This window comes from Amia ocellicauda, chromosome 15 (genome assembly GCF_036373705.1).
Source record: "Amia ocellicauda isolate fAmiCal2 chromosome 15, fAmiCal2.hap1, whole genome shotgun sequence".
Classification (NCBI taxonomy): domain Eukaryota; kingdom Metazoa; phylum Chordata; class Actinopteri; order Amiiformes; family Amiidae; genus Amia; species Amia ocellicauda.
The window spans coordinates 10809824-10833632 of NC_089864.1; the positions used below are offsets into that span (position 1 = coordinate 10809824).

General features: G+C 37.8%; 1 protein-coding gene across 3 annotated transcripts in view; it reads right to left on the minus strand.

Moving 5' to 3' along the window:
- Nucleotides 1–22324, minus strand: part of LOC136771484 (prickle-like protein 1) — a 43418-nt gene extending 21094 nt beyond the window's left edge. The window contains exon 1 of one of the 3 annotated variants that reach the window (XM_066723820.1): nt 22066–22324. The gene's annotated coding sequence lies outside the window, so the exon portion shown is untranslated. Of the gene's footprint in view, nt 1–4084; nt 4227–22044 lie in introns of those variants that run through there. The other 2 variants (XM_066723819.1, XM_066723821.1) reach the window with 2 other exon arrangements.
- Between the last annotated feature and the right edge of the window lie 1485 nt (nt 22325–23809).

Consider the following 23809-nt stretch of genomic DNA (forward strand, 5'->3'; position numbering starts at 1 on the left):
CTGGCACACACCAGAAATCCTGTGGTCTTAAATATAATAAGTAACGTTTTAAAACCAATATATAATATAGGTTGTGTCAATAACAACCCAGCAATACTGAACATCAGAACACAGACATGATTAGGTTTCATTCGGTGGGTTTTGTGCTGAGCAGATTCCTGACCCTACAACTATATTAATTGAATCCATTTAATTCATCTATACATTAATCCATTACATTATTTCCACAAATTGAGGTAGCATTTCTCCATAGAAAGGACTGGATTATATGTGGATACACTGTTCAATTTTCTAGTAGACATACAGCTCATATTAGGTGAAATATCACTTCAGGAATTAGGTAATGCAGACATTAATTAAGTTGCACAAATGCATTATTATAATAAGTTACAAGATGCTATTCTACCTGAATGTTTGTCAGCTGAAAATAGTTGAAACCTACTAATAGATTTATGACCTGTCAGGTTTCAATGCTGTAACAGTTTAGCCACTTTATTACATTACAAAAACTGCTGTTTTTAGCCCTTTACATGTGATAAGATCAATTGCCTAGCATCTATTATTCTCCCATATATTATAGTTACACAAGGTTATGAAGACAGTACACTTCCTATTGAATAACAAATCTCAAAGCCAGTGGTTTTTCCAAGTGAATAGACAAAGTTGTATTTTAACTTCAGCACAGTTTGTTTACATTTTGCTTTAGTAATAAATATACATTTCCCTATTAACCCTTTACATAATATTATACATCAAACTCAGCAACAGAGAAAAGCCAATATGACATCATTACACCAGGACAGATTTAACTTGCGATCATTTAATACAACCTTCCCCCCCTTTCGTCTGTCTCAGTATCATGCCTCGCTTGGAATAAATTGTGCTTTTCTCTCAATTCTGAAGTATCAGATGAATTTTCTCAGAGAAAACTGCAGGTTCACTTATATGATAGATGCATAAGATGTTCAAAGAAATGTATAAGCAGTAGCATGAAGGATTGCAGTTTAAGATTGTGGTACTTATTCTGCCCGCAAAAAACAAAATGTGGGGGAAAAAAACAAAAAAAGCTGTGACCTTCCTAACAGCCAGATGCATCATAAATCTTTTCTTAGGAGTTTACAGCCTATTTTTCTGTCACTAGCTGAACAATTTGAGCAGCACTTCACACCTGGTGCTCACCTCTTCCACATTATAAAACCCCTGGTGTCGAGCCCTCCCCCCTGAACTCGACATGTCACGACAATCTGGGAACCCACACCCCATCATAAAACCAAATTCTTTAGCCGACACGAGCACCTCCCTTCCCAGGACTCCCAACAGCTCTGACCCACTTCTCCTCACAAACTCCGTCGGGCTGATGTATGAATCACACCGGACTGTTAACATCAAGATGTTATGCTGGAATCTAGAACTGCACTGAAGGTGCATTAAACATCTGGGTGTCACAAATCTTGTCCTAGAAAGTAAGGCACTCTTGTGGTTGAGGTCATTACTTGCGTACTGATGGTTGTTAACAAGACAGCTGCAAAAGAGGAATGCGAGACATTCACCAAGTCATCACTGCACTGTCAACACCAGCCTTTTACCCCCTAAAAGACCAAAAGCATCCACTGAGTTTATACATTCTGAATGAAACTAATTAGTAACGGCACTTTCAGGGGTTAAAAAAGAAATCATGCTAGTGACACTCAAAAGTGAATTTCTCCTGAATTTAATAAGGACAACAGCTATTTTCCAACTTAGTATTTCCAGAAGTGGACACGGCACACACTGGCAATTCTGTGCAAACAGGATTTGAACAAATCCTGATATTATTGCTTCTCCTGGATGCTTTGTGTGTGTGTGTTTTTTTTTTTTGGCAAGTCAGCTCATTTTTACTTTTCAGTGTCTACAAATCTATTCGCTTTAGAATGAATTACATGATTGAACATTTGACATAACTGGAATTTGTATTTTTGTTCCCCTTTGGTCTCATACTCCTATCTCTATATTAGACCATTTAATAACACATCTAGTATAACCTACAGACCTTGTAACAAATTGCATGAAATCCTCCTGCAGATGAATTGCTAAACTAAACCAAACAAAACTGCAAATCTGGTATTAAATGCAGCACATTTCGTCAGCACACCTGAATAGCTTTAGGTTTACTCCTTTGACAATACATGGATATTGAGCTGTACACAATTCACATTGAAGTGGTCTTGCTTAATCCCACAACTGCTTTACACCGGATGGTTGTCTGCTGGACATTCCTACCTCAAAGCCAGTTCAAAACCAGCTCTGACAACAACTGTGCCAAGACAGCCTGGAGTTGCAGGTCTTTGATTATACGTTGACATCAAACAGATACTGCAGCACAAACATTCCTTCTCACATATAATATTTAAAAGTTGCATGCAACAATAGTTTATGCTAGAGTGTCTTTCTTTTTCAGTGGCTGGGAATTTAAGATGGCTCTTCGCCAGGGGATGTACACACCAGGGGGTTTATCCCTGGAGATGGGCAATTTCAATGTTAGAGATGGGCTATGATGGGACCGATTTCAAGACTTGTACTATGTATGATATATTAAACCAGCAAGATATTTTATACTCGACCAGAAAACTAAACTAGTGTGAGTTGTATATAACCTATGCAATTGATCACATTTTTAATGAAAATAAATTGACTAAAGTGAATATTTTGAATGGAAAACTTTCTATTGTAGTATAATTGAAATTAACTTAAAAAATATATATATACTGTTTTGTGAAATACATTTTAGATTTTCTAGGTCATCCACAGCTGTGTACACTGATCTGTTTGGCAGGGAAACTACAGTGGGGAAAAATATATTTTGAAACCAGAAAAAAGTTTAAAATGAAAGGTACTGAAACAAATTACAATTAGCATAACAATGTTGCAGCAATGTTTTCACTGCCACTATGTCACTAGTGAGTCTGTCCACATCTGCAACTACCAGTCTTTTCAGTTTCCAGCAGGCCTGTCTATTATTCTGATGTTTCAGTCTGTGGTTAGAACTGATGACATGTAGCCAGCAACCCAGAACATATTAACTTCATGCTACACTATCTGTAACTCTGAGCAGGTCCTCAAACATCATTTTCTACTGCAGTGGTCTCACCTTCAACAATAGGGAGACATTTATTAATGTGCTTACATTTTCCAATTATTTTCTCATCAAGAAGAAAGGGTGTTGGTAGTGGCCATGGGGTTGATTGAAATTCAGTCAGAGTGAGTCAAATCCATAAGAGCTCACTACCTCCCTCTTGTGGACTTCCAGTAAAACACAGTTAAAGTAAGCAAATGCTAGAAGAAAGTTTGCTCGATTGGACAGGAACAAATAAGAGTCGTTAAAATCAAGTTAGCAGGAGACACGGAGAGGCTATACATCAAATACTTCAGTAACTCACACAAACAGACTAATCCTAAAATAATTCCAAGAGACACCAACACTGGCACAGAAATGCGTAACATGTTTTCTTCAGCCCTTGTAAATAATAATTAATTAAATCAAAATCCTCCTTTGTGCTCTTGGTGTGGCACAATTTAAGTCACATGCAAACAATTATTTGCTTTGTAATTAGATAAAACAAGTCACCAGATTAGGGATATACCCCCCCGACCCCCCATCCCTCGCTCCGTTTCAGCTGCAGCTCAATATCTGCGCAAGGTGAGAATCGGCTTCCTGTACTCTTACCGGCCGAAATTAGGCTGGCACATGACAGGCTGGCTGGTGCTTCGAGCGGAGAGACATGGATGGAAGCAGTAAAATTGCAATTCCCACACATGGAAGTATTTCCAACCACAGGGCTTCAAAAGAATCACCACAATCAACAATACTCTGCGACCGTTAAACACTTTATTCAAGATCCCGCTAATCATTAACATTCCCTGAGAAATGCTCTTTTTGGTAACTACCTAATTAAACACATGCTCCAGTGCAATTCTACAGAGGATAATATACTCACAATGGAAAGTGGGGATGCTTATTATTATTTATGTTTTTAGCTTAATTGGTCACCATTTACTAATCATGAATGCTGTAGGAAGAAAAGAATAAGAATGTATAATACCATACCTTTCAACACCCACGGCCCACACTGTCACAGTTCAATACCTGTTCCTTGCATTAGCATTTACCTCAAAACTATAATTTGAGCAACCAGAGGGACTAGACCTCCCTATAAGGTTAAATCATTCTTTGCCAAAATTGATCCAGTTTGAAACATCAACCGAACTGGTTCTGAACCATGAATCTGTTCCTTAATTGCAGCTGCGGTGCGAGTGACCTCTGCTTTTTTCATCCCTCATGTTCCAACTGTGAGCGCCATTGTGCCGCATAAAAGCCTGGTTTTATTACAGCTTACGGGTCTTACACTGCTACAACCTCCCTTGTTAATCTGATATTGTAACTGATACATTCCACTTTATTAGACCGCCAAGGTCAGGGCTTCCTCCCCCGAGTGAAAGGTGAACTTTTTAAGTCAAAGAAAAAACAGAAAAGAAAAAATCACCTAGTTTCATTACGGGCCAAGCAGGTCTTCGCCATTTCACAGCAATCCTCCACAAACAAGTGAACCTTGAACCTGTCATGTTACATTACAGTCAGGGTTCGTGACCCAACCCTCTTGCCCCAAAACAACGGATGTAATTTACATTACTGGTCACAGAAGAGGGAAAGTCCGACAGACTCGGCCGCCTGCTGTGATGTGTGCAAGTGGTTTTAATCAAATAAGTCAGGCTGCGTCTTCGGTCAAAGGAAAGGGAATGACATGGTCCAGTCGTTGGGCTCCCCCTGTTGAATTACGGAGACACTGCTGTCTAGACAGAAGCCAAGCCTCAGCCATTAGCACTACTGGAATGAGATGCAAAGTGAGAAACAGCTTTGGTGCATATGTGAGTAATGGAAAACAAAACAGGACCTTTGTTATCAGAATGCACATTGCAGATGGTCGTTCTTTTAGCCTCCTTTATACTACACAGAGAAATCGAATAAACACCAACTGTTGTAGGTAGGAGCTGAATCTCAATTAGTATGAACTACAGCAATAATGCCACTATGTAAATATAAATATGGAAAGTAAGTTAACCAAAACTGAAACAAGAAATAAGATCTTTTTTTTTTTTCTTTTTTCGAATAGCATAGGCATACGATACTTATTGGCACTGCTGTGCAGATCTAAACTAGAAATTACTGATCTTTTTCCAGATTATAAACATTCCCATGGAGTTTACCATTATTATCACACACGACAAACAGGTCTTGGGGTAAAGAAACAAAAACAAAAAACATTTATCGCAAAGTATTGGTGAAAATAAACACTCCGACACGAATCCAACTGTGGTCTTGAGAGAGGTGCTGTAAGACACAAAAACAGAAGACTTTCCCTCACTTCCACTCACTTACACATGAAGGACAGTACGACCAGGCAATGCTTACACAGAACCGCAAAAGTGATCAGCTTTAAGAGGACTAGTTTGTTTTATCTGAAAATAATTTAAAAAAATATAAAAGATTACATTGCCCACTTAAGTGACACAATATACCATTCCATGAGATTACATAACTGTTTACCTACATCTCCCATATTTGCCATTTATAAATATTAAAAACTGAAACAAAAATCGGTCGGTATATCTGAAGCTAAAAGAGAAACTGGAAGACAGCATTGTACTTCTTCAAAGGGCACAACAACATCTCATTACTACAGCGTCCCAGGCAATTGGCTCGGTTCAGAATACATAGTACATAAAACGATGCAGAACAGATAGCAAGTGCCTAGCATAGCACTAAATAAATAAGGAAATAAGATACTAAGATTATACACTGCAATTTCTCAGTTGCTTTGGGACACTGAAAAATCATCATAAGAGGATTTTTTTTCCACTACATCCCCAGATTTGTTCTCTCAACTAAAACAGCTGCAGAAAAACAATTACTTTACAACATCAATACAATCCTGATACAAAGACTGTAATTGCACTCTGAGCAAACTCTGCATAGACGATCCATATTCCTTATCCGCAGCGCTGCCAGGCTCCCACACTTCAGAGGACTGCCCTTCTCTTAGGCAGCGAGATAATATTCTCATTCTCATCTCGGTGGTGCAGCATATGCAAAAAAAAAAAAACTTGGTCTGCAGTGAATCAAGAGGATCACGAGAATAAGCTTACAGTCTGTATATCGTGAGGAAAGTCACATGCAGTCTGGGGAACTGAACACATTGTCAGTAAAAATAAGCAGTCTGGCTTGCCAAGAATATATGAAATAAATATGAGACAAGGCCGCCTCGATAATAAACAAAAGGTGATAAAGTATCACACACTCAGTTTAGGCCTACTTTCCTTCAGGCTGATTTTTAAGTGCTTATCTTTATGGAATTAATGTTTAATCCCCAGCTATCGAAAGTTGCATCCATTTCAGTGACAAACATTAGAATTGTATCCGGTAGGCACAAAAAAACTTTAATAATTTGAACAAATCGATTTCTGCCTATATGTAGGAGATTCAGCTGTAATGTGTATATTTGTGTCGTGACACTATCATTTTTTATCAATCCAGTGCTGAATAAGGGCCTCCCCAATGTATGTGTGCGTGTATATATATATATATATATATATATGCACACACACCAAACTTGAAAATGTAACACTAATTGCTTTATGCAAGATCTTTCTCTGAAGGTAAACCTACAACAGGCTTACTCTAACATCTTCCACACATTTTCTTTTGAGTTCTCATTCAGATTGGAGATGAATGAAAATCGCTCTTAAAAGGTTCTGGCATTTACAGACTGCAGAGATAGGAGAGTGCGCAAAACACAGCAGCTCCTGCAGGGATGTGGATGACGGAAAAGCCCTGACTTAAACATCTGGTTAATTGCGATCGTTTGCTTGCATTCAGAATTAATAGAAAACATCTGCTTAATGATAAGACTGATGCCTGTAATTTAGGAAAAATGTGATCGTCAGCACAAAAGAAAAGGGCATGGAAGGAAGCCCACCAGACAGAAATAATAATAAAGATAATTCATAACCCGACTGCTATTCATTAATCTGGAAATCATGTTTGTTTATTGATCTAGTGCTGATTTATGAATCTACGTTCATAGAATGAGTCACTTTGCCTACAGTGATCAATTTGACCGTTACCTTATTGGTGTGGTTTCTTAAGTTGCTTACATAAAAGTCATACATATTTAAAACATACTTAAAGATTGCAATAATACGGAATAATCCTATTTAGTTTAGGATGGAAGAAGTCCCAGTACAGTACCGTTTCTTATATTTCCAAAACCGCTTTATGAACAATTAAAGAAGCACAGAACACAAACCATAAGGTCTAGTTAATAGAAGCATCTCTAGACAGTCCTTATCATGGGAATAAAGTGAATTAAATTAATCAACTGCAATATGATTCAAAATGAAGGGGGCAAATGGCTAGTACAAACAGGTAAATGGAAAGAAAAATGACTTGTTCAGATTGGAAACCATTCCAGTAGAGCCTATTTTTTCCCACAAACGGGGCAGTTTTGAACACGTGGAGAAAACTCTCCTCCAACGAAATCCAAGGTGATTTAGGCAAACCTTTACTGGACAAGGAAAACTTTGGATGTTTTGCCTTTGAATTATGGACAGACTGATCTTCATTAAGAGCAGATCAACAAACACCAGATTCCACATGCATTCTAGAACGATGGCACTAAAATTCTTAATGTTCCTGTTGTTCTTTAATTATTCAATATAGAATTTAGTGAAGATAAGTAGAGTCACAATCTGTCCCCTGGATTATTTACTTGGCTCACCAACACATTGTGTGTAAAAACAGTTGGTTTATGACCTGAAAATACAACAGCAGTCCAACATCTTATGGCCATACATGGCTTTGCATTATTTATTCCAATCACATTAAAAGGGACGCGTGGGCGCATCTGGGTGTTTGCAGCGTCATTGTTTTCTTTACGCTGCCGCTAACAGGAAGACTTTGTAAGCATTCCAAACAAAGTTGTGCTCTTTGAACTGCTTTATCTGAGAGCTCTGGGGGGCTCCGCCAACATCTCTGTCTGGTAACTGGCATGTGGGTCATTGGCAAACAAACCTCCTTTGTCAGCTCACACAGCCATTGTAGGTCGGGTATTTTAATGAAAGGTTTGTCCTCAGTTGGCCACTGTCAATATTGACCCACCTGTAAGCAAGACCCTAGACTCCCTGCATTGGTGGGATCATTTTCCTCTAATAAAAATTGATAAATCCCTCCTTCCCCGACCATCTTGTAAAGTTAAGAGTTTTTGTCTGCCAATTAAAAACCTCTGTTTAATTTAAATAGATTTTACATTAAAAATATATCCAGTTATAGATCCAAAGCAATTTTCTTTCTAAGCGGCATGTCATTTTTAGGAACAAGGGAATTTTGTTCTCCACATAAGTGTAAGAAGATATTCATATTTAATGTTAAAATATGTTTATGCTTATGTTGTCATTACACCTTTTCTTGTCCCCAATAATAAGTCCAAAATTCGCTATTCTTTAGGTTTTGCAATGGGTTTGCTGACCATGTGGGCCCAACAGGGGTGATCAAAACTACAGCTCCACAAATATTCAATGTTACGCAGAAATCTTAACCTGCTGTCATTTCAAGATATCGTCACCAATGAACCTGGTAACACCAAACTCCCAGGCATAAGACTGATTTTGCAAAACATGAGGTACAACACCTTTTATAATAACGTCTTGCTTTGTTGTCTGCACTAATGCAAAGACAAAATCTAACCTGAGGCTTTTCTCCTCAAAGGCCCAGTATCAACCAAAATTTCAACCTACCAGGCAATCACAAATGATACAGCTCTCTGAAGACAGCTTTCCACGGAGTGAATGCCAGAAGCCAAAATGAAACCAACTATCAAGGACTGGATGTGTAATGTGTGATTTCTAAGTGGGTCAAAGTTTTAAATTAATCTGGGCGAAGGAGAACCACCACCTGCACATGCCAGCAGCAGGGGCTTGTGTAAACACACTCATGACATCATCAGTTCCAGTCACAGCTTCTGGGGTCACATGAAAGAAAGAAAGACAGAACGTTTTCAGTACAGAAGTGAAAGGTATTAATCATGTTATATTGATTGGCAGTTTGATTGATTATGCAGACCATATATACAGGACTGGCTGCTGCAAAGCAAGCCACTCAAACTCCTGGTCTACCTCAGATTATTTTCTAGTCAGGAATTGTACATTGTGTGAGGGAAAACTGATTTCTTCTAATTTTCAATAAGTCTAAGATTTGAAAGTGTGTAGTAAGTGTAACATTTTTGGACATCTCTGCCAGGTGGGACATGGTTTGCTACCCTTTACACTTGGATGTCTGGGGAAGTACAAACATATGAGGTATAAAACACTACTATGTGGAATCTTAAATATATTTAATTCTCAACATAACACACACCAATGATGTGTGTTGTCAGTGTATAGTGAAACAGTTGCCAATAAGTCAATAAATGTGATCACTTAATCAGAACGACTCATAAGTGAAGGATGCTGCTTTGGCATAATGTATTAAGAATGTCCCCAGTCATGGAGGTTTGTGTGCAATTTAAGACATTGATTTTTATTAAAATATGTACAATATTTTGAAAGGGGAATTCAATTTATTCAATAACAAAAAACATCGTTTTGGGAAATTAACTGCCATATTATTGAAAGGCAAACTTTCTTTACAAATCCAGATGTTAAAATGCCTTAGGGAAATTCCAGAAGGACTTTCTCTAATGGAAAAATGCATTGGCTGCTCAAAAACAGGCCTTCACTTGTTTGATTATACAGTTGACTTGCTTCAGATAATGAAGTAAGTAGTCAATGCCATTTTACTCAAGGAAAAAAAACTTTCATACCGTCTGGTGTGTGGGGTCAGTGACACAAATACACATATTATTTATTTAACTTCATTAATGCCCCTTAGTCTTAGTCACAGTTAAGCCCTTCATCACTTTTACACTGAAAATAACCAAACATTTCAAGCAACATCATTTGAATGTCTCCTCAACAAAACACACTTTACAGTCCATTGCTTTGACATGTTATTTCATCCAAGTCTGTCTGCAGCTGTGAAACATGTGGCTGAAGATTTAAACGTTTTGCTTTCTTTTTGTTAATTGATTATTTTGTTTGTTTGTTTGTTTGTTTAAAGCTTGCTGGGTTGTCTAGAAACGTAAAACCATTCAGCTGGAATGATAAAGCTTTTAAACTACTGGCCACTGCTCGACCTAATCAATCTACCCAAGCTTTAAGTAAAAAAGAAGAATTGTGCTTCCAGGGTAAAGGGACAAAGAATCTCAGCCATCACTGCCAGCCAGGACATCATTAAAGGGAAACCATTTAGTGCTGGAAACATGTATCCCATTGGTTTAACTCTTAGCATTATAAAGATATGATATTTAAAATAGATTATACCTGCATAAAATACAATTTTTATCATTTTCCTTGTTTGGTGCATTGAGATTTTAATTGAAGGTGCGTATTGAATACTGTCAATGGTGCTTTAATAAAGACAACATCTGGATAATTATTGAAGAAGAAATAAATTAAGGGGACCACACAGCATTAGACATTCATACAGTACTCATGAGGACCAAGGAAATCTGCATGTAATCTATACAAGAAATGTCGCAATGGGTGGCTTTTACATTATGCTTGAATATCTTATTACAATATGTTGCAGGTCACATCTGGAACAACAAGTACATATATCTTCCAACACATACGAAAACGTACAAAACCAAGTGATAGAAAGAGGTAATGTCTACGTTTATAACTATCCCTTAGAAAAGTACTGCTTTCTCCAAGAATGCTAGACCACAAAGCACCTTTACAACTGAGCTCTACCAGAACATACTCCAAACTGCTTTGCTGAAGCTGAATGAAGTGCATTGCAAAGACCAAAACTATGTTAGTTGATCTTCTCCGTCGACAAACAGATTAGGAATCGGCCTTTAGCTTGACGGGTGGCGGAGGCAGGATCCCTCAACAGATTCTTACATGAAACACACTGTGCCAGTCTGGACTGGCAGCCCCTATTGGTAACTTGCATGTATAATTGGATTTTGGGAGAAAAAGAAAATAAACAGCTTAACACATTTAAGTTTAAGGCTTAAACCTTAAACATTGTACAGAACATTGGAGCATTTTCATAATTGGATCACAGCAGAAAAGTCTGGCTGTGATAGATCTAGCTTTCAACTGGTGCCTTTTATTAGCACTAGTGGTTTAATGATGTCCGCATGCATACACTCTGAAGAGACAGTTCTGTATTTTCTTGGAAAAAACACAGATTTTCCTCAGTGTCCACGTGGAAGCTGACCTTGCTAACCTGGTGTAAGTGACTGCAGCGCCTTTGCAATTAGGTGTGAGGAATGCTAATGGAATAACCAGTCAAGGCAAACTAGAACAATACAACACAAGAGTAACAAAGGTGTCGAATGTAAATGAGGTTGATAGAGGTGACAACGTTACTCTTTTCACTTTTGGAATATTAGGCATCAACAATGTCCTACAGCCAGAGGGAACTACTTAAGAATTCAGGAGCCCAGAAAATTATCTTGGCACATTTTACATAAAAGCAACAACTGCAACTAGGATCATTCATACTACAATTAACCAAGTCAAGATTCTTTCAGTCTGTACAATTTTCAAACTATCTTCTCCTGTAACAAGATTAAAATACTAAAGAAATCACTTTCCTTACATTCTTTAGTACACATACGTCACGGATTTCGTTTCATAGTCAAATTTGAAAAGTGTCCCAAGTTGCTTCAGCTAAAGTGGAAAAGTTCTTTGCTAATCCATTAAAGCTGATAAGAAACGTTGCCTGAAGCGGAAAACGAAACTCAGTGTTTTTCTTCTGTCAGATGAAGCATTCTCACTTTCAGCAGTAAACCCATTAATGTTAACCAAGTACTGGATAGATTTAAGATTGAGATTTAATAATTTAAAAAACAGCAATAAAAACACAGTGGTGCTTGACATAAAATGCTGGGGTCTGGTATCTAAAAGACAAATGTATGTTACTGCAGCATTACTTAAAATGTTATTTTCAAAGAGCGTAATAAAATAGATTGACATTTTATCATAAATTAGCATATTTTTATTAATATAATTCAATTTTAAGAAAAACGCTCATGTCTTGTGGCTGTTCCAAGATAGCTGGCAAAAACTTCAAACTAGTTTCAAACATAAATATAAACCAGTTTCACATTAACATACGTTTAATTCCTCTAAACCAAGCAGTATGTTTCTACCATGAAGCCTTGCATTGTAAGACTTAAATGTAAAATCAACACATTTAACTTTAGTTATTTTCCAACGATTTAGACAAATATCAAATTAAGTATTCTTTTATTTATTCTGTAAGCATTTCATGTTATATTGGTACAATGGTACAAGTTTTGTAAGTTAGAGTACTTATATAAAGACTACAGAATGCCTGAGGGGGCTTGCAGACCTACACGTCAATAAACCTCTCTGAAGCATAATTGGTTTCATATTAGCTCCTGTCAAGCTTTGGGATGACAAATGATCGTGGTGGGAACAGATTTGTTGAGATGAACATTGTGAAGGAAAAAAACGTAATTGTGCTGTATTTAATTTAATCTTTCCTATAACTGCAAAACCTCAAAAATGTTTATTTTTTGTTTTAAATTTGATTTGAGCAATCAGAGTGTGTAAGCAAACAATGCCTCACTTTTAACTTGCTTGGATCCAAGAACAAAGAAACAGTCTTCAGGTTTAGGAAATATGGACAACAATAAACTCTAATAAACCATTATAATTTTATTATTTTTCAAATGTAAAGTTCAGTACGCAGTTGAATCACTGTCCTCAGTTAGTGTGTTAAACATTATTTTTAAAAAAAATTGAATATTAGCTGCTATCTTGATGAAATGTTAGTGGGTTCCTCACATAGCTCAGTAAGCACTTACAAGTCCTTAGCTAGATAGCTGTATTGTGGCATTGCCATTCACATTCAAACACAGATAACAAACTCTTGCCTTGTTTGTGTGCTTTGGGTTTTTTTTACGGTTCAAAGAGTGGTGTTGAAACAGAACATTTATTTCATGTAAACTGCCTTTTTTTTTTTTTTTTTAGATCAACATTCCTTGTGTCTTGACTTTTCGAAAGCAAGGCCATGCAGGAAAGTAACACCTAACTTAGCATGGGGTAAAGAAGTGCACTGTCAAGTATGGAAAACCTATTAACTAGGGGCTGATATACAGCTCTGTTTTTAAACAAAGTTGACCTTTTCCCATTTAATCTATTATACTTGACTCTACCCCCTCTGACAACGAAGACAAGTCCACTGGAATGAAGCAGCCTGGAGAGGTAGGAAAGAAGGAAGGAAAGAAAAAAAAAAAAAAAACTTTTACATACTTCAAGCTAGGGGTCCGGAAAGCTATAAATGATTATCCCAGACTAGAGGTGAGCAATTAACTGTGGGCTACACAAGCTACCTAAAGCTAATGTTTTTGAGCTTTTCTTTTTCTCATTGAAAGCACAACCTCAAAGATCTAGACAGAAAGAGAAAGTGTTGAGTAGTAACAGAATATGAAACCAGTATAGTTGTATTCCGATTACAAAGGTTTAATTAATGTATTCTCTTATGGTTATTCAAGTACAAAGATATTAGCCAATTACATTAAGGATACATTCTTCATTATTTATAGGAAAAGGCAACAGACTCAAGAATAAAAGTTGCCAAATTGTCCATTTGAAGTATTTTGCAACATTGTTTTATCAATATGAAGTCTACCTAAAGAGAGAATGATTCATCATTATGTAAGCAGGCATAATTGGCAGCTGCCACGAACCCCTCTTTTATCACATAGAGATACAGTTTTGTTCATTTTAAAAGAAGAGAATCAGATACGTCACAAACAGAATGTTTTTATTATGTAGGGATCGAAATGTGATGTGTAATTTAGAAATGTGCTTTGCTTTATGTCAAGACGGGACAGTGTTCGTGGGTGTTTATTTAAGGGGGAAATACAGAAGTGCAATACCTGTCTCATGGGATGAAAACTTTATACAGACGTCTATTGCTGTCAAAAAGGGGAACAAAGATTATGACAACAGATACATACATAAATAAATAAGGATGAAAAAGCTATAAACAGGGTTTCGTCATTACACGCCAAAAGAATACAAATACTAATGCTGACATCAACATCAAGCAGTGACTTAGAAGAGGAAGGAAGTTCAGCTTTGTGGCAGCAAGTAAGCACAGGCTTGTGTTGCATTTGAAATTTTCTAATTGCATTTCGTTTGCATTTGAATTTGAATCAATTGCGTTATTGGTATTCCTGCGGATTGGGAGTTAATATTGTCTAAAACTACATGCATCTAGAGTGGAAGCAGGAGAGATTAGTTTTCTCATTGGCGTCATGGAAGCCTAATGTTTTGGTAAGGATTTTAAATTTTGCCTTCCATTAAAAACATGGCTGCCATGGGTCACTGCAAAATAACATATGTGCCATGTCACACATGTGACCCATATCATGTACACTGTAATACAGAACACATAAAAACTTCACAATACAATTTCAAGTCCATGCCTACAACTAGAAACTAATAATGATCAGATACATAATTTAGCTGCCATACTGAATCATGTGACCATGTTAAAATGTGTACTTCTATGGTACTATAGGGCCCATTGTGCTGAAACATATGAATCACACTGGTAAAACCAACTATCAGATCTGTAAACCACGACTGGGTACGCACAAAAACATGGCCAATGAATTATGAAATATTTGCATATTTTGCAGCCAAGACAATTGACCCCATGAAAAAACTCCCAAGCCTATAAGGGCTATGGTATGCTTGTTTGTGGCAAGTTTCCTCACCATTGGTGACACGCTGCTGTGGTCATATTGTGTCATACACAGAATATTTGAAAGCCTGCATTTCCGATACTTCTTGCTACGTTCATCCAATACCTATTTTGTAGGGTTTCCTTTTGACCTACTACAAGACTTGTTAATAGGAAGTCTACTGGTTGCATGGTATGGTGGCTATATTATGCCATATGATGAACTTTCTGTAACTTTTTCTCCACAACCATAAGGCCCACTGTGCTGAAATTATGCATACAGGACACTAGTATAGAACTATCACGTTTATTCAAGGCAAGTTGCTAAAGTTAACAATATGCCTGCAGTGGCCAAATTGTAGGGTTGTGTTATGTACATACATTGCTCAATTTCACAGTGGAACAATATGTTCAACTCATGACACTTCATTTACCAACTCGCAGTAATAGAAACTACACCAAAGAGTTGAATCCACTTTTCACGTTTTGGTCACCATATTGCATATTCATATATCTTTGTCATTTTTACAGTCTCCAAAACCACTTATAGAGTACATATCAAACTTTGTGTACATTGCCCCATGTCCTACTTCTATGGTTGTTCAACTGAAGTCGATCGGTCACACGGTTTGGCGGCCATGTGGAGCCCTTCTATGAAACTTCCAATGAAGACTTTTCCAGAACCATAAGGGTTAGTGTGCTCACATTCTCACTCAGTATCACTAGTACAGAGATCTGTCAAAGTTGTTTGAGCCGAGCAGTAGATGGCTGTTCTACACCAATCAAAATGACAACTTTTCCTATTGAGCTATATACATGAAGAAATTCCTTATATATTTAATTGTAGCCTTTCACCATCTTGTGGCCAACTTTTCAAAAGGAATTCCACACCTTGAATAACACAAACATAAAAACTACAAATATATACCACAATTAATTGAAATATAAATGCACCCCTTGAAAAACACAAACACTGCAAACTACAAATGGATACTAAAATCTGTAGCCTGCAGAAAAGTTGCATGCAATCTACGTGGCTTCTATGTGCTTCTGTACACCATCTGAAGGCATTTAAAGAAAACTTTACTTTATTAAAATGATAAATCAAAAGTAAAATGATAGATAAGCACAAATATCCAAATATCTTTGTAACAAAATTCAAACAAGAATGTGAAATGAAAAATCAATTAAGTACAAATGGTGAGTCTCCATACCATTGCTGAAAGTCTGTTTATTGGGTGGGAGTCTCACATTTGTTTTGTCTTCCTGGATTCATATGTGTGCCAATCATCTTACTCTGATTAATGTAACAGTCTGCTTGACTTTTATATAAAACTCACCCACAATAAAAATAAAGATGAATAGATATTAAAGAGATGAACAGAAAACGAATTTTAATAAATCTTCCACATTCAATTTAATATCACATAAAATATAGAATACACACATATTGATATACTTATTGAACTCAGTTTCTGGAACTCACAAAAAAAAAAAAAAAATCCCAAAAGTAATCCAATTAAATTATTTGGAGCATTGCATCAGATTAAGTTACATATTATTTTATGAACAAGTTAATTAGTATTCTGTAAAGGAATACTTTTTAAAAATAACCCTCCCAACATTACACACAAACACCTATATATGCTTGTTATCTAGATACCAAAGCTATAGTGTGTTATAAAGGTAACTAGAAAGGTTTTATTAGTGGGAACTCTGTCCTCTGCTTACAACAGACCACAAACAGACAAATATCTAAGCTATGTCCTGTTTGAAAGGATTGTCATGGCAATGATATTTAGCTGGAGCCAGACACAGCCAGTGTGCAGGGGGATCTAGACTAGCTCAGATAACAGCAAAAAAAAAATCAATGCATCATCTTAAAATACTGTATTGTGTGCAGCTTCCGTTGTCAGGGTGGTCTGATCATTTTACCCACAATTAAACCGCGGTTTGACAGGGAACGGCTGAGTACTGAACTGCAGCTTGTTTGCCAGATACTGTTTTTTTAATGTTATTATTATCTTTAAGTCTTAATAAGCAGAGCGCTTGGAGTTACCAACTGTGCCTGCCATTAACGAGCTTTAATCAGCTAAGCTTAATGCTTTGCATATGTAACTACATAAAAAACAACTTTAGTGACATTTGGAGGCAGACGTTTTGCCAAAAGAAAAAGCTGAATAAAATTATCACAGAAAAATAAAGATAGTATTAGACAACTTGACAAAACAAAATCTGTAAGAATACCATAATAGGCTTTTCTTTATGTTAAACGAACCAACACAGCAGTCTCAATTTACTCTGTGACCATGTACTTACAAAACACCATCATTTAAACAACCCCACATACCATTTTGCTCCCCACTAACCTACCACAAACGGTTCATGCACAGCGAACAGTGCACTTTACAGGCTGTCTACGGGATGTTCTCTCACCACTGCTTCTTGTCTTGAAAATACATGACAATGTTATTCTTACAGTCCTATAATGAGGAGGCTGTCTGCTCTCCTTTTAGTTTATTTGGCAGTATACAAGGCCTTTTCTGGATAAAAGCCTGCCAAAGTGTTTGGGTTCAGAATGAATTACAAGAAAACCTATATGATTAATTCAGCCACACAAACCTTGCTTTGTGCATGCATTCTGGTCCAAGGTAGTAAATCAGCAGTGAGATTTATACAGGCTCAGGATGTCTCTGTAAATGTGTAAAACAAGCATTGGTACAGAGAAGACATTAACCAGTTTTGTTTATCTACTTCCAACAATATTTAAAAAACACAGTTTTACCACACCCCCAGCCCTAAATCATACTACCACAAGCTAGACTATAATGCAACATATAGGTTTAGATGCGGATCTTCAGCTAACCACACCGTCTTGTAACCTGTGGAACCTAAACCTAAAGTTACACCCACGACTAAGATCAGCCTGAGAAACCTCCAGCTGGGGTCTTCTCCTTAGGAATGAAGACACCAACATTGTGAAAGAAATACCCCCTGGAAATTTGCCCTCACAAACCTGGCCAGGTCTCAAGGCAGTGATGGTACAGAAGCACAAGTGCAACTCACGCAACTTGCAAGCTGCCAGTTATGCCATTTGAAGCCAGACTACCTTAAAATCAGATTTGACTTGACAATGCTTATTGCAGTACTCTATTGTAATGAGACATCTAACATATAACGTGTTGATAATACTTTAAATCAAGTATTCAGATTTTTAATCATGTGCTGAATCTTAAGAATAAAAGTACCTGTAATGTTAAACCACAACAACAAAAAACCTTCAGTGGCACTTAATATTCAATCATTAGGCCTACATGACAGACAGAAAACCGGGGACAGGATTTATTTAAAGAACTCAATCTGATTCGAAACCTGGACACTAAACAGTCCCAGTAACAGCGACCAAATATGGACTGCGGAGAAAACATTCAAATATTTATTTTCAAAAAGGTCCAAGACAGTTTCAAGAGATACCTTAATAATATTTGTAATAAAGTTGCCTGCTGTGGCATATCAGCCCATTCAAGTGACCCATAGGTAAATATTATTTGCTTAGACTCGTTCAGATGGCAACTATAACAATTATGTCTGGCACACATTACAATATTTTTTTTTAATTTTCAAGCTCATAAAGAATATAATATATCCAAGAAAGAAACTGATTGACTCAAGTGGGAAATATATGAAGACCAAAGTATAATATTTAACTGACTTCCAGTTATGCTACAATATTTTAGCTTCTTGCAGTCTATTTATCCTCTCTCTTTAACAGGGAGACCATAACAGATGCTGAAATGTAAAAATAACTAATTTTGCCCTTCGCATTATCTTCCAATAGAGAACATGTTCAACGGGTTTTAAATTTCCACTGGTTCAGTGAGTTATCAATTAAAATGTAACACCAGATGCTGCTTTTTGTCTTGTCTAGATTATGGGCTACCTGCAAAAGAGAAAGCTTAAACCAGAAACAAAGGGTTCTTGAATGTTGTGACTTGGCTTTTGATCTACACCAGCAAAGGCAGGGCCATTTCCTTTTATAGACGGCTTAGAACGTTTTTAACCACTATTTATAAACACCGTTTTGTTTGAAATCATTTTGTAAAATTATACAGGGAAAGTGTTTCTGGCACTCAGCCACTTACCATTGGCAATATTTTGTATTAACCGGAATATTTCAAACAGTTTCTACCAGAGTCAAAGACCATAATTATTTGTAGGATCTGTAACGCTGATAAACTGAAGGCTTGCAGGAGCTGAATAGAATAAAAATAGGTACTGTGGCAGACGCCTCCAGGGCTTCTAAAGATCCAAAAGCACAATAACAAGGACATTGAAAAAATAACTAGCATTTCTTAAATAGAGTGGTCACCCTAAACACCATGTAGCATTAAAGCACAATACGTGGAAGCAGTCTCAGGCAAAGGCAAGCTCCTGTAATTTAGCAAAGAGTTGACAGAATTCATATTCTCTTATAATAGATTAATTCATCTCCTAATTACAGAGATCATGTCCTTTGTTCATTAAAGGCATCTGGCCAGGGTAATGGGATATTAGGATCTGAGTTGATAGCTCAGCAATTAAGTTTGACACTTTCATCTGATCAGATCAGATTTCACACATCATGGTCTGCAGAAGTGTTCTGGAATTTTAATCAGCTGACTCACCAGCCCCTGCGTCCCAACACGGCTCTCGAACACTGAATTTTAACGTGTGCATGTAACAATATTGAAGAAAAACATCCGAGCTTCTATTTCAACCATTGAATTAAAGAAATACAAACAAATCTATTTGCAGAATAAGGAATAGAGAAAGACACTTGACCAGTCTGTACACATCAGATGCTGGAACTACAGCAACAACAACCAACAAAGATAAGACCATTGTTTTGTTTAATGTGAATGTGATGTATACAGTCAACTAAACAGGTTATATAATAATTATAAATGTGGGTGATTTTCTAGGTGGATATAGTTTTTAGAAGTGAAATAGTGCCAATATGTGAGCAGTTTGCCTACATAATCGATCAATGTTAACGTTATGTAAAAAGGACACTGCAAAGTGAATACATAAACCATTAAGGTTCGATTTTTTCTGAACCTGTGTTGAACTGTGTCTTTGCACTGGCTTGCTTCTTAGCGCATTTAATTAACAAGCATTCAATAAATGTCACACCAAAAGCATAATCACATTAAAAATACATTATTTTAGATGACATAACTGTTTGCTTTTATTTAATCATTAGATTTGCCCCATTTTTAAGGGAACATAAATCTGCCTGTCTAGTGCTTCGATTCAAAATACCATAAATACAGATATAAATAAATACATTTAGGTAGCAATAACAGATCGGGTGTCATTAGTCCCCGTTTCATCACTATCTGTGGTTATGAGAACATGCAGCCCAAGACATTTAAGGAGGTTTAACAGTGTAAAAAGATAATCATCTAATTGGTTTAGCACTTCGGGATGCATTGGAACGCAGAACTAGTATGAAGGTACTGATCTCCTAATCCTACAAGCTCCCAATCCACAACTCCAGCCACTAGGTGACACTGCCACCTTGATTACTGGTCCTGCTACAGAAACTACTCTCTCTTTCAAGCCTGAAATCATATATATGCATCATACACAATACATAACAAAAAAAATATATACACAAAAGCAACAAAAAATTAACAAATCATAATTTAAAATACAGTGCATACATATTGCAATATAATGTGAATATATACATTCTGTTCATATAGTGTAAGAAGTCACCATTTACCATTTAAAGAGTAGGATTAAAACAACCATATAAGGATTAAATATAACAGGCTTGATACAAAGCTTAATGTTGCTAAAATTCATCCATGGGGGGGGGGGGGGGGGCACGAGCACAGATTCCCCAAATTTCATGGTGACCCTGATTTCATTAAATAAACATTGCAACAGGAGCCTGGGATGTCACTGCAAGTGCTTCCCACCATCCTAGCTGATGGGGCTTAAAAGCCTGCTGCTGGGCTGAGCCGAGTGCGATGTTTTTCTTTCCACTGCCCCCCCCAGCTGTGGCCACAATGATAGATTTCACTCCACGGCCAGCCCCAGACACCCCGCTCCTGGACCAGACTGCAGGCGTGCTAAATTAAAACCCAAGACGACAGCTGAGATAAATGGCTGCTGTTTAAGTTTACAGTCCCCCCGATGGGAGTAAATAGGGCTGGAAAAGAGAAAGAACTTGGGCAAATATTACACCACACACACACACACACACACACAGGCCCTTCAAACCTCTCAGAGCCCCTTGTCCTGGATGGATCTATCAGATTGTGGGACAAATAAGGAGAGGAGTGGAGGTAAACCACTGCCCTGGCCCTGGGGACTGGTGGAGGAGTGGGGCTGAGATCATGGTAGTGTTGGGAGAGCCTTGGACAGGCAGGGACCCACCAGTTGCCACCTAAGTGACAGGCAACAGCTGAGCCCATACATCTGGAGCCAAACACACTGGGCTTCTCCACACAGGGACAGGGCACGGCGCTTTATCGCTTTAATTAGTCTGAACTAATTAAAAACAAACAGTTGTGTCCTTACGTTGGTGTGGAGGACAACACAATAACACACACACTACTTCATTTGACTTCTTGCGCCCAATGCAATGCGGTTTCAATGCGACGAGTCAATCAGAAAACAGCGCATCGGACACAATTCACCCGCAGGATTGCAACGGTGCAACAGTTTCTCTGGACACACATGTGTGTAGTTGAGCACTTGGACAAATACTGAACACAGCCGAGTGTGTTATTAAGAAAAGAAAACACGCCTATATTAATAACCCACTGAAAATGCGCATTAGTTTGAAATGACACACAACACAAGACAGAAGGTGCAACTAGGCTGAAGTTAGACTTTTCAACACCCTTTGCATTTTGTTGCAAGAGCAGAAACCCTTTTAAAGAAATGCAGAAACACAAGTGCGACACTAGATGGATGTTAAACGCCTTTCTGACTGAATTGCTACACTGTAATAACCCGCCGTGCACATTAACAGGAACAACCCGGCGGTCAGAAAGGCTACAATTTAAACTCATTAGGACTGGAGACAAGATGACAGCAGACCCACAGTCCCCACATCCCGAGATCCACCGATACCATCTCCTCCCGTTTACTTCCATAGTTCAATCAGATAAACAAGTGTAACTCACCCCCCCAAAAAAGTGACTGACTTGAGCAGTATCTCACGTCCCGGGCCAGCTAGTCCTTTATCCGGAGAGAGGAATCACATTGGCTCTCATTGGCGTCCGCTCAGATGTCCACAGTGCGTCTTCAGGTGTCCACCGGCGGTGTCTACGATGTCAAGGGATGCATTTTTGGGGGCAGGGCTGGAGAAAGGGGCTCTTGTTGAACTTCGGCTGCTTTAGCATTGAAGGGAATAGCGTCCTGCTCCGGCTGGCTGCTTAATGGGCTGCGGGCGGCATCCACACTGAAATGACATTACCAGCGCCGGCTGCCGATTGGCTCAGCCAGGCAACCCCCACCAATCCCTGCGAGACGGACATTCCTGGCCGTCGGGAAAACGTGGAAGTTTTCTCTCTCTCTCTCTCTCTCTCTCTCTCTCTCTCTCTCTCTCTCTCTCGCTGCTTTTTCTTTCTTTTTGTATATGTGTGTGTGTGTGCCAGGACTTGAAGCAGAGTCTGACAAAAGAGAAAGTGTGTTCAGGGTGCATCGTTTAAATGTGTTTTCCCTTTTTTTGTAATCCTCCATAAAAGGACATGTTCCATCTAATCAGATTACATGTGTGATTAAGTGGACGTGTGCTGTCCGGGGGGCAGTGATGCAGAGAGGGGGACAGTTCGCGTCACAGTCCCCCAGATCCCCACCCTGCCTGACACACATGTTCATATGTGTGTCGTGCACATACAAACGCACTCGTCTACCATTGTTTTGAATAGATGGATGGGGGAATGAAGTGTAACTCGTATATGGCTACACGGTGCAGTAACCATTTCATGTGCATTCATTCACATACGTATGCGCACATATCTTTTTTATTATTATTATTATGAATCAGTTTCGCTTTCATTGTCATGCATTTGTCCTTAGAGTCGTGGTTTATTGGTCTCCAGCTGTCTGAACTGAAAGACACCACCTCTCAGCTGATTGAAGGGGGTTGAGGCACAGACTTGACTTTGGTATGAGAGAGAGAGAGAGAGAGAGAGAGAGAGAGAGAGAGAGAGTGTTTCCACAGCTAGTTTAATTTAGGATGATACCTGTCATTTCTATAATTTGTTTATTGGTTAATTTATAATAGAGGAGAGTGTCTTCAGTGGCTCTGCCTTACTAACTGGCTGGCAAAGTATGTATGTATGTATATAGATAGATAGATAGATAGATTTTTTTTTTTTTTTGCCAAAACAATTATGATGCTGTTGATGACTATTTGTGTCCTGTCTCTTGTCCTGTCCAGGTGTCTTACATGCCCAAATTCCCAAATTACTTCAAATATGTTAAAATGAATAAACATACATATTAAAACAGACAAAAATAATAATAATAGATAATAATAATATCAGACCCTGTCATAAAAGTTAATCTCAGGAACAAGTATGTTATTAGCATGTTTATGACAGGTATTTATAAAACCTTTCCTATGAAAACAAAAGAAAATCAAAGGCATGGGAAAGGAAGTGATTTCACACAAACAGACCCTGTTTAAATAATTGGAGTAATGCACCCAAATGTGACATATATAGCATTTATGCTGCTATGGGGAAACAATTAAGTTCACAATTTTGTTATGCAAGGATTGGGGGTATCTTAAGAGACAGAAGGAAAAGAAACCGAAAGGTTATGGCATTTGTTTTCAGAGTCTACTAAATAAACCACGTAAGACTTTATGGGCCAGGGTAAGTTCTATGGATTTTGAAAGAAGTGTTTCACTTTAAAATATTCACTATACAAGCATCATGG